General features: G+C 42.3%; 1 protein-coding gene across 1 annotated transcript in view; it reads right to left on the bottom strand.

The window, feature by feature from the left end:
- The window catches only part of LOC126297835 (cysteine dioxygenase type 1), a 124825-nt gene that overhangs the window by 9525 nt on the left and 100811 nt on the right, over positions 1–14489 (bottom strand). The gene's annotated exons all lie outside the window — the stretch shown is intronic.

Genomic DNA, 14489 nt, shown 5'->3' on the forward strand with positions numbered 1-14489 from the left:
CTGAACTCTACCACAGCATTCGTGCTGCCTTAGGAGAACAGCAGATCAACTACAGCTATTGCATTTTATTTTTTCACTTCATTTTACACCTGATTTCTTAGGGTCAAAGTAGATGATTTGGTTGAATACTGTTGCTTGAAACCTATTGGTATCCATAAACAATAATATCTATAGTAAGGAGTGTACTCGGTTATAACAATAAGACTTCCTTTATATTATTTCGCACCGAAATCTTTTCGAGACTCACTGAATTTGTGGCCTTGAAAATCCCCCATGCTTCCAATATACTGTTAATATTATGAATACACTTACTGAAATTCATAATTTCGTGCGTAATCTCGTTATTGGAAATCTACATACGTATCAATTTTACATGTGCTAGTTACTACTGGCCTGATAAATTTGAAAATGGAAGGGATACATAGTATACGATGAAGAGTATCCAGGCACATGTACGTAACTGGGAGGTTAGTGACCATGTCATTGTAGCGACTATGGTTGCTAAACCTAATAAATCAGTCAAGAAGGCTTGGAGAGTATTTCCGCTAGAGAGGGCAGATAAGCAGTTTTTGTCATCCAACTTAGACAATGAATTAACATTATTTAGTTCCACTATGATGGATGTAGAGGAACTACGAGCGAAGTTTAAACTTATTGTAAATCATGCTCTGAAGAAGTGTGTGCCGAGTAAGTGGATTAAGGACGGTAAAAATCAACCATGATTTATAAACGAAATTCCGAAAGTGCTGAGAAAGCAAAGACTGTTGCACTTTCTGCTCAAAGGAGAACGCGCAAATGACGACAGGTAAAACTTAGTAGAAATTGGCGCGGCTGTAAAAAGATCGATTCGCAAAGAATACCACAATTACCACCCATCATACGTTACCAGAAGATCCTGCCCAGTACCCAAGAAAATACTGGTCCTAAGTAAAATCGCTAAGCGGATCTAAAGCCGTCGGCACACGGACAGTGCTGTCGAACGTCAACGCTGAGTGTGCAGAATTCAACGTGCTGGTGAACACTTTCAAGGGAGCCTCCCCATCGCACCCTCCTCAGATTTAGTTACAAGTTGGCACAGTGGACAGGCCTTGAAAAACTGAACACAGATCAATGGAGGAAACAGGAAGAAGTTGTGTGGAACTATGAAAAAAAAAAAAGCAAAATATACAAACTGAGTAGTCCATGTGCAAGATAGGCAATAACAAGGATAGTGTAAGATAAGGAGCGCCGTGGTCCCGTGGTTAGTGTGAGCAGTTGCGGAATGAGAGGTCCTTGGTTCAAGTCTTCCCTCGAATGAAGAGTTCCCTTTTTTTATTTTCGCATGGTTATGATCTATCCGTTCGTTCATTGATTCATTGACGTCTCTGTTCACTGTAATAAGTTTAGTGTCTGTGTTTTGCGACCGCACCACAAAATCGTGCGATTAGTAGACGAAAGGACGTGCCTCTCCAATGGGAACCGAAAACATTTGATCGCAAAGTCATAGGTCAGGAAAACACGTCTGATATATTCTATACGACACTGGTGACGGCATGTCACATGACAGGAATATGTTGTCGACCCACCTAACTTGTACACTTGGCGAATGGATAAAAAGATTCTTCTACCTTGCCCGATTTAGATTTCCTTGTGGATGTGATAATCACTACCAAAAAGGTCATGAAAACATAGGAGTTTGTCAGATAATAAAAAATTAAATTTTGCAGTCGAGGGAGGAACCAGGGACCCCCAGTTACGCAGTCGCTCACGCTAACCACGGGACCACGGCACTCGCGAGCGCATAGTGTCCTTGAAGTTGCCTATTTTACACATGGACTACTCAGTTTGTATATTTTGTTTATTTTTTCATAGTTCCACACAATTTCTTCCTGTTCTCTCGATTGATCTGTGTTCAGTTTTTCAAGGACTATCCATTGTGCCAACTTATAACTAAATCTGAGGGGGGGAGGGGGGGGGGGGGGTGCGACGGGAAGGTTCCCTTGTTAGAAACGATCCTAGATGTGCATACAGTGTACATGCCGTAACGTGATATACGCGATCGAAGCGCACTCCAGCGGCAGTTCTCGGTTGTATCTGGCTCGCAAATCACACTGTTTACGATATGGACGGGCGTAAAATTCTACTTAAGTTCTATTAAGCCGCACACTTCCTCCATTATCAACATGCTAGTCATGTTGTTCTGTCTGTAGTATACATAAATAAAAACTGAAATATCCAGGGACATGTTATATGGCAAAACGAAGAGTAATATATCCATTCAATAAGGACATTGGCTTATAAAAGTTCCATTACAGATAGTGCGGAAAAAATTACGATAGTTATAAGATAAAAGTTATTTCATCATTCTCACTGTTCAGTAAAATCATAAGATCATTCTTACTTGATCACTGTTCCTATTCAGCAGCAGAAACCTTACAACATGTAACAGACAAAATTTAAAACAAGAGAGTGCAAAATATCTTCCTGTGAGTAGTGCAACCTGTCTTGTAGATCAAGTCAATCGACCAAACTCATTCCTCAGAATGACTACATCTATAGAACATACTTTTATTAAAGTAATAAGAAAGTATCACAACCTATCAAAAAACGAGAAGGATAGTAAAAAAAAATTGCAGTTTGTTTTTCCTCGGCACGATGGCACTTACCATCAGGATAATGCAGCGTCTCACACTGTTCATAGCCGACATGCGTGGTTTGTAGAACACCAGGATAAGCTTACTCGTATTTAAACCTAATCGAGAATCTGTGGGAGCACCTCGATCGGGCTGTAAGCGCCATGTATCCTCAACCGGAAAATCTAGCGCATCAGGCCACAGAACTAGTCAGCATGGCTCCACATCTCCATCGGAACCTTCCAGAACCTCATCGAGTCTCTTCCTGAACGTCTCGCAGCGGTCAGCAGTGCAAAAGGTGGCTATTCAGTCTAACCAGTGGTCACATTACAGTGACCGGACAGCGTACTAGGACTGTATGGAAATATAGCATAAAATAAGTATGGTCTGTCTGGAATCTGAAGAGTGAGCGGCCGAGTCCTCACAATCTACCCACTACTTCACAAGCGCAACTACAGACTGTTTCACAATGCTATACAGACCCTTCTGTAGCGCACCGTGTGAGTCAGCAGTGAAGCACTGATATGACACGCCTAGGGAGTGTTTATTTTCTACTAAATGTGTTAACAGCCTATGGAATACGGAAATTAGTAACTAACATAACTAACGCAAGAAACGCACACGAACGGTATCCGTGTAAATCAAAGAACGCCGTGCTCTTCGAGAGGAAATGGAATCTTACTCATCCTATATGGCAGCTGCAGCGTTCTTGAAGTAAAGGCCACTTCCCAGCAACAAGCGTGTAAGTAGGCTGTTAAGGTTTTTTTATTGGTAACGCCGCCGCCACGTAGCGCTCTGTATGAAAATCACTGGCTGTGCCGTGTGCAGTCTGGTGCTGGTTTGCATTGTTGTCTGCCATTGTAGTGTTGGGCAGCGGCAGCTGGATGCCAACAGCGCGTAGCGTTGCGCAGTTGGAGGTGAGCCGCCAGCAGTGGTGGACGTGGGGAGAGAGATGGCGGAGTTTTGAAATTTGTAAGACTGGATGTCATGAACTGCTATATATATTACGACTATTAAGGTAAATACATTGTTTGTTCTGTATTAAAATCTTTCATTTGATAATTATGCCTATCAGTAGTTAGTGTTTTCAGTAGTTTGAATCTTTTACTTAGCTGGCAGTAGCGGCGCTCGCTGTATTGCAGTAGCTTGAGTAACGAAGATTTTTGTGAGGTAAGTGATTTGTGAAACGTATAGGTTAATGTTAGTCAGGGCCATTCTACTGTAGGGATTTTTGGAAGTCAGAATGCGTTGCGCCAAAAATATTGTGTTTCAGGTTAAGCACAGTCGTGTATAATTTTTCTAAGGGGACGTTTCAAGCGCTACTCGCTCTACTGTTTACAGACAGACCATACTACTAATAGAAGTGGACCTTCACATTTTCCGCAAAAAATATGGCCCTCCACAGGGATCGGTTCTCAGACTATTTCTCTTCATTACGCATGGCAGTTTTACAGAGTAAGTTAGGAGGAAAGGTACGTGCTTTGAGGGGCAATAGTGTTTCTGAACAAAAAGTCATATGAACATACCTCCTATCGTTAAAAGTTTCACATGACACTAATGAAAACATTGGGGAACAGAACAAATTCCGGCGATAGTCAATGAAACATTGTGATCTAGTCATCTGGATTGCAGCTGACGAGAAGACCATTGAACTTTTTTGGCATGTCTTGACTTCCACGTATTTTCTTTTTAATGGAGAATACTACGAACAAACGGAGGGAGTCGGCATGGGTAGCCCACTCTCACCGGTGGTAGCGAATTTGTACATGGAGAACTTCGAGGAGGAAGCCCTGTCGTCATCCGAATGGAAACCTACTTGCTATTTCCGTTACGTGGACGACACGTTCGTCATCTGGCCACATGGTATGGATAAACTCCTTGACTTCCTTACACATCTAAACTCCATACACCTCAACATCAAATTCACTATGGAGACTGAAACGAAGGGTAAATTACCTTTCCTTGACGTCTTGGTCAAGAGAAGGGCTGACGGCACCCTAGGTCATGGGGTGTATTGGAAGACAACGCACACTGATCTGTATTTGCACGCAGACAGCTGCCACCACCCTTCACAGAGGAATGGGGTACTTAAGACTTTAGCACATAAGGCGCGCACTATCTCTGACGCAGAGAGTCTACCCAGGAATTAGAACATCTGAGAACTGTATTTCGAAAAAATGGGTACTCAGAGTGGCAGATTCAGCGTGCTCTCCGCCAAACCACTACAGCACAATCTGTGGAGATGGATGAAATCACGAGGGAGGAGGAAGGCACTGCGTTTATTCCATATACAAGGGCACTTTTGGGGAAAATTGCCAGCATTTTGAAGAAACACCGGGTCGGAACTGCGTTTCGTCCTACGAATAAAACTCGTGCACTGGTGGGGAGTGCTAAATATGACCTCGGTTTGAGGAAGACCGGCGTGTACCAGATTCCGCGTCAATGTGGCAGTCGTATATTGTTCAGACGATGCGTACCGTCGAAGATCGATGCCGTGAACACCAGAGGAACACTCGACTGATGTATGCGAGCATGTCGGCGGTCGCTGAACATTGTTTGTCGGAAAATCACGCTATGGAGTATGAACGCACGAGGATTCTGGTACAGACGTCGAGATACTGGGACAGCGTTGTTAGAGAGGCCACCGAAATTCACACCAATGACGACCTCATAAACCGTGACTGTGGCTATAATCTTAGCAAGGCTTGGGAACCAGCGATTGGGTTAATCAAGAGTAAATCGAGCAAACGTATAGTTGTGTCGACCACGGCGGACAGAGCCATCACTCCGACGTCATCTCAGACGCCGTCGCAATCTGTTCCCCGCGCGACCGTGGCTCGGGGCGCGGACAGCGGAGGGAGCGTGCCGCGGGCGGAGGGTATTTAAATCGGCCGCCGCCGCGACCGAACCCAGTTCCCTCTGAGCAGCCATAGCGTACGGATCTCCGTGCCGGCAAGTTCACAGGAGCTCAGTCCGTCAGTTCACCTGATGATGGCGACATATATGATTCGCCGAAATATTGTGCCCGTTGCACACTGTAGACTGGCAGTACACCCGTGGATATTTTGATTGTGATCTAGTGCTTTATTTAACTGCGTAAATTTCCTCACAAAAGATGTTCAAAAATTCCACCGCCAAATGCAATGCATTTTGCAGCTTTTGTCGATAGCTGCCGTGTTGCTCATCTGAGCTCATTTGTACGGTCCTATACTAGAGCACACGCATGTGAAATACGAGGGAGAACTTACTCCTTTGTGTCCACTCTGCGCTTGTAGACTTCGGTCTTAAGCCAACCTCACAAACAGTAATCTAACGGAGTACGATCGGGTGACCTCGGTGGCCAAGAAATGACTCCATGACAACCGATCCAACGTCCACAATGCGTTTCAGTGAGGTACTGTGTCACTGGCCGTGCCGAATGTGCAGGAGCTCCATCATGCTCGAAGTACATACCGTTTCTTGTTGCCGAGGTATATCTTCCAAGTATTCTGGTGAGACATTTTGAAGGAAATCAAGATACCGTACTCCATTAAGACGGCTACCTAAAACAACTGGACCGATGAGTTGGTCATAAACAATACTACACCACACGTTCACTGAGAATGGTCAATAAAGGCAACACTACGTAGCGTAATGTAGCTTTAGTTGTATCCACATGTGAGTGCTGGTGAAGGAAGACATGCGACTGACGCCTGTGATTTTCAAACGGTTGTATGTCGGCTACGGCTAATAAGATGGCATATCACTAATCAAATGTGATTAACGTTGCCGATTTACATAACAAACTAAGGTTTTCACTTTAGGATTTTATTTATGTAGTGCGACTTAGCTTCAAAAAATATACGACAAAGTGTAATGAGTGTCACTCAATGAACAACATTTCTGAAGAGGGCTCGGTAAGGACCCGAAGCCGATAATCAGTAAAGAAAATTTGTAATCTTAACGTAGGATTTTTAGCCACACATGTTTTAGACCAACAGATCGCGTGTATCTCCCCACTGACAATGTCAAAGAGTGACACTAACGATGATTGTTTTTGAATGTCAATAAAGATATTTTGTTTGTAACTCTTTGTTTCCTATATTGTTTGAGAACAGTCACCGAATCTGCAGACTCACATTGTACATTGTTTATAACTAATTACGGTAACTAACACTAATTAGCTTCCAAAGCAATATAGTGTAATAAATCAGTCGCAACATGAAATGGCTTCATAGCGTGCACGTAACTAAAGATGACTACATTGATTTCAAGAACACAGCGTTTATGAATATGCCACTGTAATTGCACATGATAATCGTCAGAAAATCTTTGCTTTTAATTACATAAGTAAAGTACTGAAGCTCACGGTTGCGTCAGCGAGAAATACTGCATCTTTTACCCACATGACATTCCTGAGTGATGACAGTGCCTCTGCATTCATTTACATAGGACATGATGGTTTCTCCTCGAACTGCAAAGAACACGTCAAGTATTTTGCCTCTCTCAGGAGAGATATCACGCAGTTATGTCACTACATGCTGCTTCTCTGCCTTGTGAAAAGTTTTAACTGACGCTGTGATGCCGTGAAAAATTCGTGGCGCACCGTCAGGGCCGCAGGTTGTAGCCTAATATTGTGGTGTGAGCGCTCTTACAATCGTAAAAAGCGTAGAAGTTTTCTCTGGGTTTATTCGATTGCATTTTTCAGCGATCATCTGATTGTGAATTAAGTCAGCGTACAGATGTGAAAGACCGCGTTCCTCAAGTCATATCCGCAATGGTATTTGATTAAATGTGTGGCAGTTCAGCTAGCAAATAGCAAAGAGTTTTAAAGGAACAGTTAAGGGAGATTTGGCAGTTTCAAGTGAGTACGATTCCGGAAAATCCAACTTCTTCCATACCTCACCTCATCCAAGCCAAAAATCCTAATGTTTCACTTTCAGGCGCTGGGCTCTGCTTCTGACCTCTTGAAGCTCGGAAAACTACACTGAAGCGCCAAAGAAACTGGTATAGGCACACGTATTCAACTGCAGAGATATGTAAATAACAGAATACGGCTGTGCGGTCGGCAAAGCCTATATAAGACAAGTGTCTCGCTCAGTTGTTGGATCCGTTACTGCTGCTACAATGGCAGGTTATTAAGATTTAAGTGAGTTTGAACGTGGCGGTATAGTCGGCGCACGAGCGGTGGGACACAGCATCTTCGAGGTAGCGATGAAGTGGGGATTTTCCCGTACGACCATTTCACAAGCGTACCGTGAATGTCAGGAACCCGGTAAAACATCAGATCTCCTACATCGCTGCGGCCGGAAAAAGATCCTGCAAGAACTGGTCCACCGACGTCTGGAGAGAATCGTTCAACGTGACAGAAATGCACCGCATACTGCTGCAGTTTTCAATGCTGGGCCATCAAAAAGTGTCAGCGAGCGAACCATTCAACGAAACATCATCGATATGGGCTTTCGGAGCCTAAGGCCCACTCGTATACCCTTGATGACTGCACGACACAAAGCCTTACGACTCGTCTGGCCCCGTCGACACCGAGATTGGACTGTTGATGACTGGAAACATGTTGCCTGGTCGGACGAATCTCGTTTCAAATTGTATCGAGCGGATGTACGTGTACGGGTATGGAGACAACCTCATGCATTCATGGACCCTACATGTCAGCAGGAGACTATTCAAGCTTGTGCAGGCTCTCTAATGGTGTGGGGCGTGTGCAGTTGGAGTGGTGTGTGACCCCTAATAGGCTTAGATACGACTCTGACAGGTGACACGTACGTAAGAACCCAGTCTGATAACCTGCATCCATTCATGTCCGTGCATTCCGACGGACTTGGGCAATTCCAGCAGAACAATGCGACACCCAACACGTCCAGAATTGCTACAAAACGGCCCCAGGAGCACTCTTCTGAGTTTAAACACTTCCGCTGGCCACTAAACTCCCCAGATGTGAACATTATTATGCATATCTGGGATGCCTTGCAACGTGCTGTTCAGAAGAGATCGGATTCATGGTGTCAGTTCCCTCCAGCACTACTTCAGACATTAATCGAGTCTATTCCACGTGGTGTTACGGCACTTCTGCGTGCTCGCAGGGCCCTACACGAAATTAGCCAGATGTACCAGTTTAAAAATTCGCTTGACGTATTTCTGACTATGTAAATGAAGACCAGCTGTGGTTTGAATTCAGAGAAATAGTATGGACGTCAATTGAGAGATATATGCCACATAAATTAATATGACATGGTACTGAATGCGCATGGTACACAAAATGGGTCAGAACACCGTTGCAGAAGCTACGAAAAAAGGATGCCAAATTTAAAGGAACGCAAAAATCCCCAAGATTGGTGAAGTTTTACAGAAGCTCAAATTTAGCGCGAACTTCAATGCGAGATGCTTTTAATAGTTTCCGTAACGAAGCTCTGTCTCGAAAACTGGGAAGCTGCACAAGTCAAACCAATACCTAAGAAAGGAAATAGGATTAATCCGCTGAATTAGAGACCCATATCACTAACGTCGATTTGCAGTAGGATTTTGAAACATATACTATGTTCGAACATTATGAATTACCTCGAAGAAAATGATTTACTGACAAATAGTACGGATTCAGAAAATGTCGTTCTTATGAAACACAACTAAATCGTTGTTATGAAACACAACTAAATCTTTAGCCTCACGAAGTAATGAGGGCTATCGAGAGGGGATGTCAAATGGATTGGTCCGTGCGGCTCCCTCCGTATGAGGTTCGAGTCCTCCCTCGCTCATGGGTGTGTGTGTTGTGCTTAGCTTAAGTTAGTTTAAGTTAGATTAAGTAGTGCGTAAGCTTAGAGACCGATGGCCTCAGCAGTTGGGTCCCATAAGACCTTCCCACAAATTTCCAATTTCCAAACGTCTTCTGATTGAATTGCGTGCCTATGCTGCATCGCCTCAGTTGTCTGATTGGACTCATGATTTCCTGCCAGAAATGTCACATTTCGCAGTAACTGACGGAAAGTCATCGAGTAAAATAGAAGTAATATCTCGCGTCCCCCAAGGAAGAGTTCTAAGCCCTCTGCTGTTCCATTTGATGCTGTAATTTACCGCCTTTTAAAGTCATCAGATGATCGAAAACAACTTCTAAATTATCTAGACAAGGTAACTGTATGATGTGAAACGTGTCAACTAACTCTAAATAATGAAGAGAGTGAATGCATTCGTATCAGTGCGAAAAGAAATCCGCTAAATTTCGATTACGACTAAATAACAAAAATTCAAAGGTTGTAAATTCAGCTACATACTTCAGGATTACAATTTCGAATAACTTAAATCGGAACGGTCACATAGACAATGTTGTGTGTAAAGCAAACCAAAGACTGCGATTTATTGGCAGAAAACGTAGAAAGTACAACAAGTCCACTAAGGAGACTGCTTACACCACTGTTGTCCGCCCTCTATGTGGTGTGGCATCCACACCAGATGGGACTGTCGGAGGACACCGAAAAAGTTCAAAGAGGGGCAGCTCGTTATATATTATCGCGAAATAGATGAAAGAGTGCCACGGATATGATACATGAGTTGGGGTGGCGATCATTGAAACAAAGACTTTTTCGTTGCGGCTGGATTTTGTAGTGAAAATTCAGTCACAATTCCTTATCGGATTGCGAAAATATTCCTTTGGCGCCTTACTACGTAGGGAGAAATGATCATCATTATTGTGGTGTCACCGCCAGACACCACACTTGCTAGGTGGTAGCCTTTAAATCGGCCGCGGTCCGGTAGTACATGTCGGACCCGCGTGTCGCCACTATCAGTATTTAAAGTTAAGTATTCTACCTGCTACGTCCGTTTTTCTCAATTCTAATTCCCTTGTCATGTTCCAGACCTCACGCCAGCCTGCGTGGGCTAAAACGCGTGCATTTCGGCCTCCTTTAGTAACACAGTGTTGGCTCTCCTGCCAACCACAACAATTATAACATTGTTATAATTCCTGATACTTAAAACTATGTTCGATGTTAAATTTCTCTTCTTTAGAAACGTTTTCCTTGCCATTGTCAGTCTACATTTTATATCCTCTCTACTTCACCCATCGTCAGTTACATCTACATCTACATCTACATACATACTCTGCAATCCACCATACGGTGCGTGGTGGTGGGTACCTCGTACCACAACTAGCATCTTCTCTCCCTGTTCCACTCCCAAACAGAACGAGAGAAAAATGACTGCCCGTATGCCTCTGTACGAGCCTATTTTGCTGCCCAAATGGCAAAACTCATGTATTACTTTCAGCGTCTCGTTCCCTCAGCATTACCTAATTTAATTCGAATACATTCGATTATCCTGCTCGCTATGTTCATGAAATGTCCGAAAATATCAAATCTCTGCATAAATTGAATCTTCCCTTGTTTCCCGTAATAAATAATAGATTAGCGATCGATATTGAAGTAGCCTACATTTCATACTTTCTTAACAAACTTGAAAATAAGAAAAAAAGTTGAAAAATAACGGTCAAATGTTCTGTGATATGTCTAAAAGTAAGAAATGAAACAGAGAAACATTCGATGCGCCCTTGAATAATGCTGGAAATCATGTACTGCAAATGAGGTGCCGATTAAGAATTTGAAGTTCAAAGTTTAACTTAGAATCGTAGAGTTTTGAAGAATGCACGAGGTTACATGTCTGGTGGAATTTCACTCTAGCTGCTGCACGTGATTTCTATCAAAGGTACGTAATTTCTCAAACATTTGACCGACCTGTTTTCAAAATTTTTTTCGTAGATGTATTCCCTTTACTTGGATATTTTCCATTGAATCTCAGCCTGACACATACTCTTCCTGCAACTAGTTTCACGTGGTAATTTCACTTTAGGTCGCTCCAGACGGACGAGTATAGCCATTTTACAGTGGTTGCTGCTTCCAGCAAGTTATCCATAGTTGGACAATCGAACATCAACAGGTGTTTGCATCTATTTATTCGCAATACCTCACATTTATTTAATTTGAGACTTAAATGCCAGATCCTGCACTAACCGTCGATTCTATGCAATTCTTCGTGCTCTTCGCAATATGCGTTCCTACGCAGCTAACACCCACTGAGATAACAAAACACTGAGCTGTCTTTTCAGCATCCAGGTAAATTAACCTGCGCAGGTGTTGCTAATACAGCTACAAGGCTGCCAAATATAATAGGCCCGGAAAGTGTTTCTGACATTTCGTGATAACATTATCTAAACAGCAAAAGCAATCGTCAGAAATCGGGAAAGCCGCAATCCACAGTGAGAAGTGTGAAAAATGTGCGCGCTTCTTTAAAGAACAGTTCTACGTTTCATTATCTTAGAAACATTAAGGAGACCGCTTGTCATCTATGTATGAAGCAACTTAAGAATGCTTCAGTTTTAGGTAACACGTTTTTCATTGTTATTTTGCGTTGTAAGAAGATAATCATTAACTCTGCATATCATTGTGCAACTATTCCTGTTTTAAATTATCTGCTTTTACATCTTTACTGCCGGCCGGAGTGGCCAAGCGGTTCTAGGCGCTTCAGTCTGGAACCGCGCGTCCGCTACGGTCGCAGGTTCGAATCCTGCCTCGGGCATTGATGTGTGTGATGTCGTTAGGTTAGTTAGGTTTAAGTAGTTCTAAGTTCTAGGGGACTGATGACCTCAGCTGTTGAGTCCCATAGTGCTCAGAGCCATTTGAACCATTTGAACATCTTTACTCCGCTTGTCACCGTACGTTGTTCAACAGAGGATATATGGGGTACTCCCCCTGTAATCGCGGATAGCACGAGGGATGACAGACTGCCCCATGCCCCTCTGTAAAACTTCCAGATTCTCTTATTTTACCGTCGTGAACATTACGTGAGATATTTCTTTACCAAGTAATATGTTTCTTGGTTTATTTTGGACGTGCCCCTTGGAAATTTGTGAGGGATATTTTGTAATGATGTACACAAACCTCCCTCGTGAATCAATGTGTCAGTGAGAACCGTATCCAAATTCGTACAGTAGCAGCTAACATCAGCCTTCACATACAGACGCGGCAGGGTACTTTAATTATCAAAATCCTTATAACAGTTCGCGAGATTTGACACACCAGACATGCAGAAAAACGCAACAGGAGACTTTAATTTATAACATATATAGAAGATAGAAGATGAAATGACAACAACATTCAAGAATTCGTCGTAAAAAGGTCTGTAAGCGTCCTCATTTACGATTAAATTACAGTTCCTTAGGATTCTTTAAATAATTCTGCGTCTAGCATCTGGCTACCCCCAGTGAAATTTTCGTGATCATTGCACCGCTCCGGGCAGGAACTTGCAAGTTGTGACTGATTCCAGAGACTGACTGTCGATCGCACTGTCAATCGGTACTGGGTCCTTCTGCTTATTTCGGTCTACTGTATTTCAGTGTCGGAATAACGGGAAAGAGTGGCACGCTCCGAGCCCGTGGACCTGGAGGCCTACAAATCTCGAGGGTCTCGATTTTGGATTCTTGTCCTGACAAGACCATTTTTAATCAAGTTCCAAAAAGACCTAAATATGTTCAATAAATAAGAAGCAGTTTGGAGTGTGAGGTCTCATATGTACGCAAAATACAGGCACCTACCTAAAAAACGTTGCATGAAACTTAAAACTGTAGCTGTCAGCTAGACGCAGTTATTCTACTTGAAACGTCTTCTGATACCTATGTCATCTACACAGGTGTGCTATCACTACAGTTTGAAAAATACGCACATACATGCAGTGAAGAGCTTACCGATGATTCATTAATTATTCATCTTAAGTATTAAATTCTAAAAATTACTTCTTTGAACGTTATATAAAATTGTTATACAGATTACTTTATGACTATGAGAATCCAACTAAATGAACTAGAATAGAGCCATCTAGATCTAAGCAGTGGTTTTTACCAACTGCAGAAATAAAGATCAACACTAGAGTCATCTAGACCTTATACGCCATAATTAACAGTAAAAAAAAACCTTTTACAACGTTTTTTTTCCCCTGATGAACGCACCGAATATCGGATAAACTTTTATCTGGTTAGTCAGAACCTTAAGGGCATGCACCCGCGTGCTATGTGGAGATTTGGACGCGAAACTTAAGACTCTCCAACAGCAGAGAAATTAATGTTATGATTTCTGTCGTAAGAAGAACAACATACTTATTAAAGAATAGTAACAAGGGCAGTCAATTTGAAAATTATGTCGTAAAATTAACTTTCAGCTTCTAACTTGCTAGCAAACCAAATGACGATAGCAGCCGCTGCGAGACTTCCCTTAAACTTCCAACCGAAACTCTCGTGGAATACCCGTCACAACGAGGAAAATCCAAACATTCTGTTTCTACAAGAGCTCTACAATACATTGAGTTTCGTGATAACTACATCTCATTTCATTTTTCATAAAGCTCGATTACAAATACTTCGTGACGTGTTGATGTGAGTTTAAACAGTGATTGTATCATCCTGTATCTGAGAAGAGCACAAAAATTAAGTATTTACATTTGCAATTAGGTTATTATTATCTCTAAATTTCTAGTTAACACAATCGGGATCAGAAACGCATGGACACTTAAAGTTCTGTAACCTTTTGCAAACATTAGATTTTTTTGTTACACTATTTATCAGCACATAACACTTTTTCATAGCATCAAAATGCATTACAAATTGTAGAAACACGATGTTTAATAAACAAATAATGAATTATTAAACAGCGAAATAAAAATAATCTCTTTATCCAACGAGAAAATTATCTTTATTGTCAACTGCAATATAAACGTTATATAGGAAGTTAATTGGAAATGACCATGCATTTATGGTCATGATAGTACGTACCTACTCCCTATTACAAGCCTTCAGGCTTCATGGAGAGAAAAAACTACTGTTGATGGACGTAAAAGCCAAGATCTGTC

The sequence above is a fragment of the Schistocerca gregaria genome, chromosome X (assembly GCF_023897955.1).
Source record: "Schistocerca gregaria isolate iqSchGreg1 chromosome X, iqSchGreg1.2, whole genome shotgun sequence".
In the NCBI taxonomy this organism is placed as follows: Eukaryota; Metazoa; Arthropoda; class Insecta; order Orthoptera; family Acrididae; genus Schistocerca; species Schistocerca gregaria.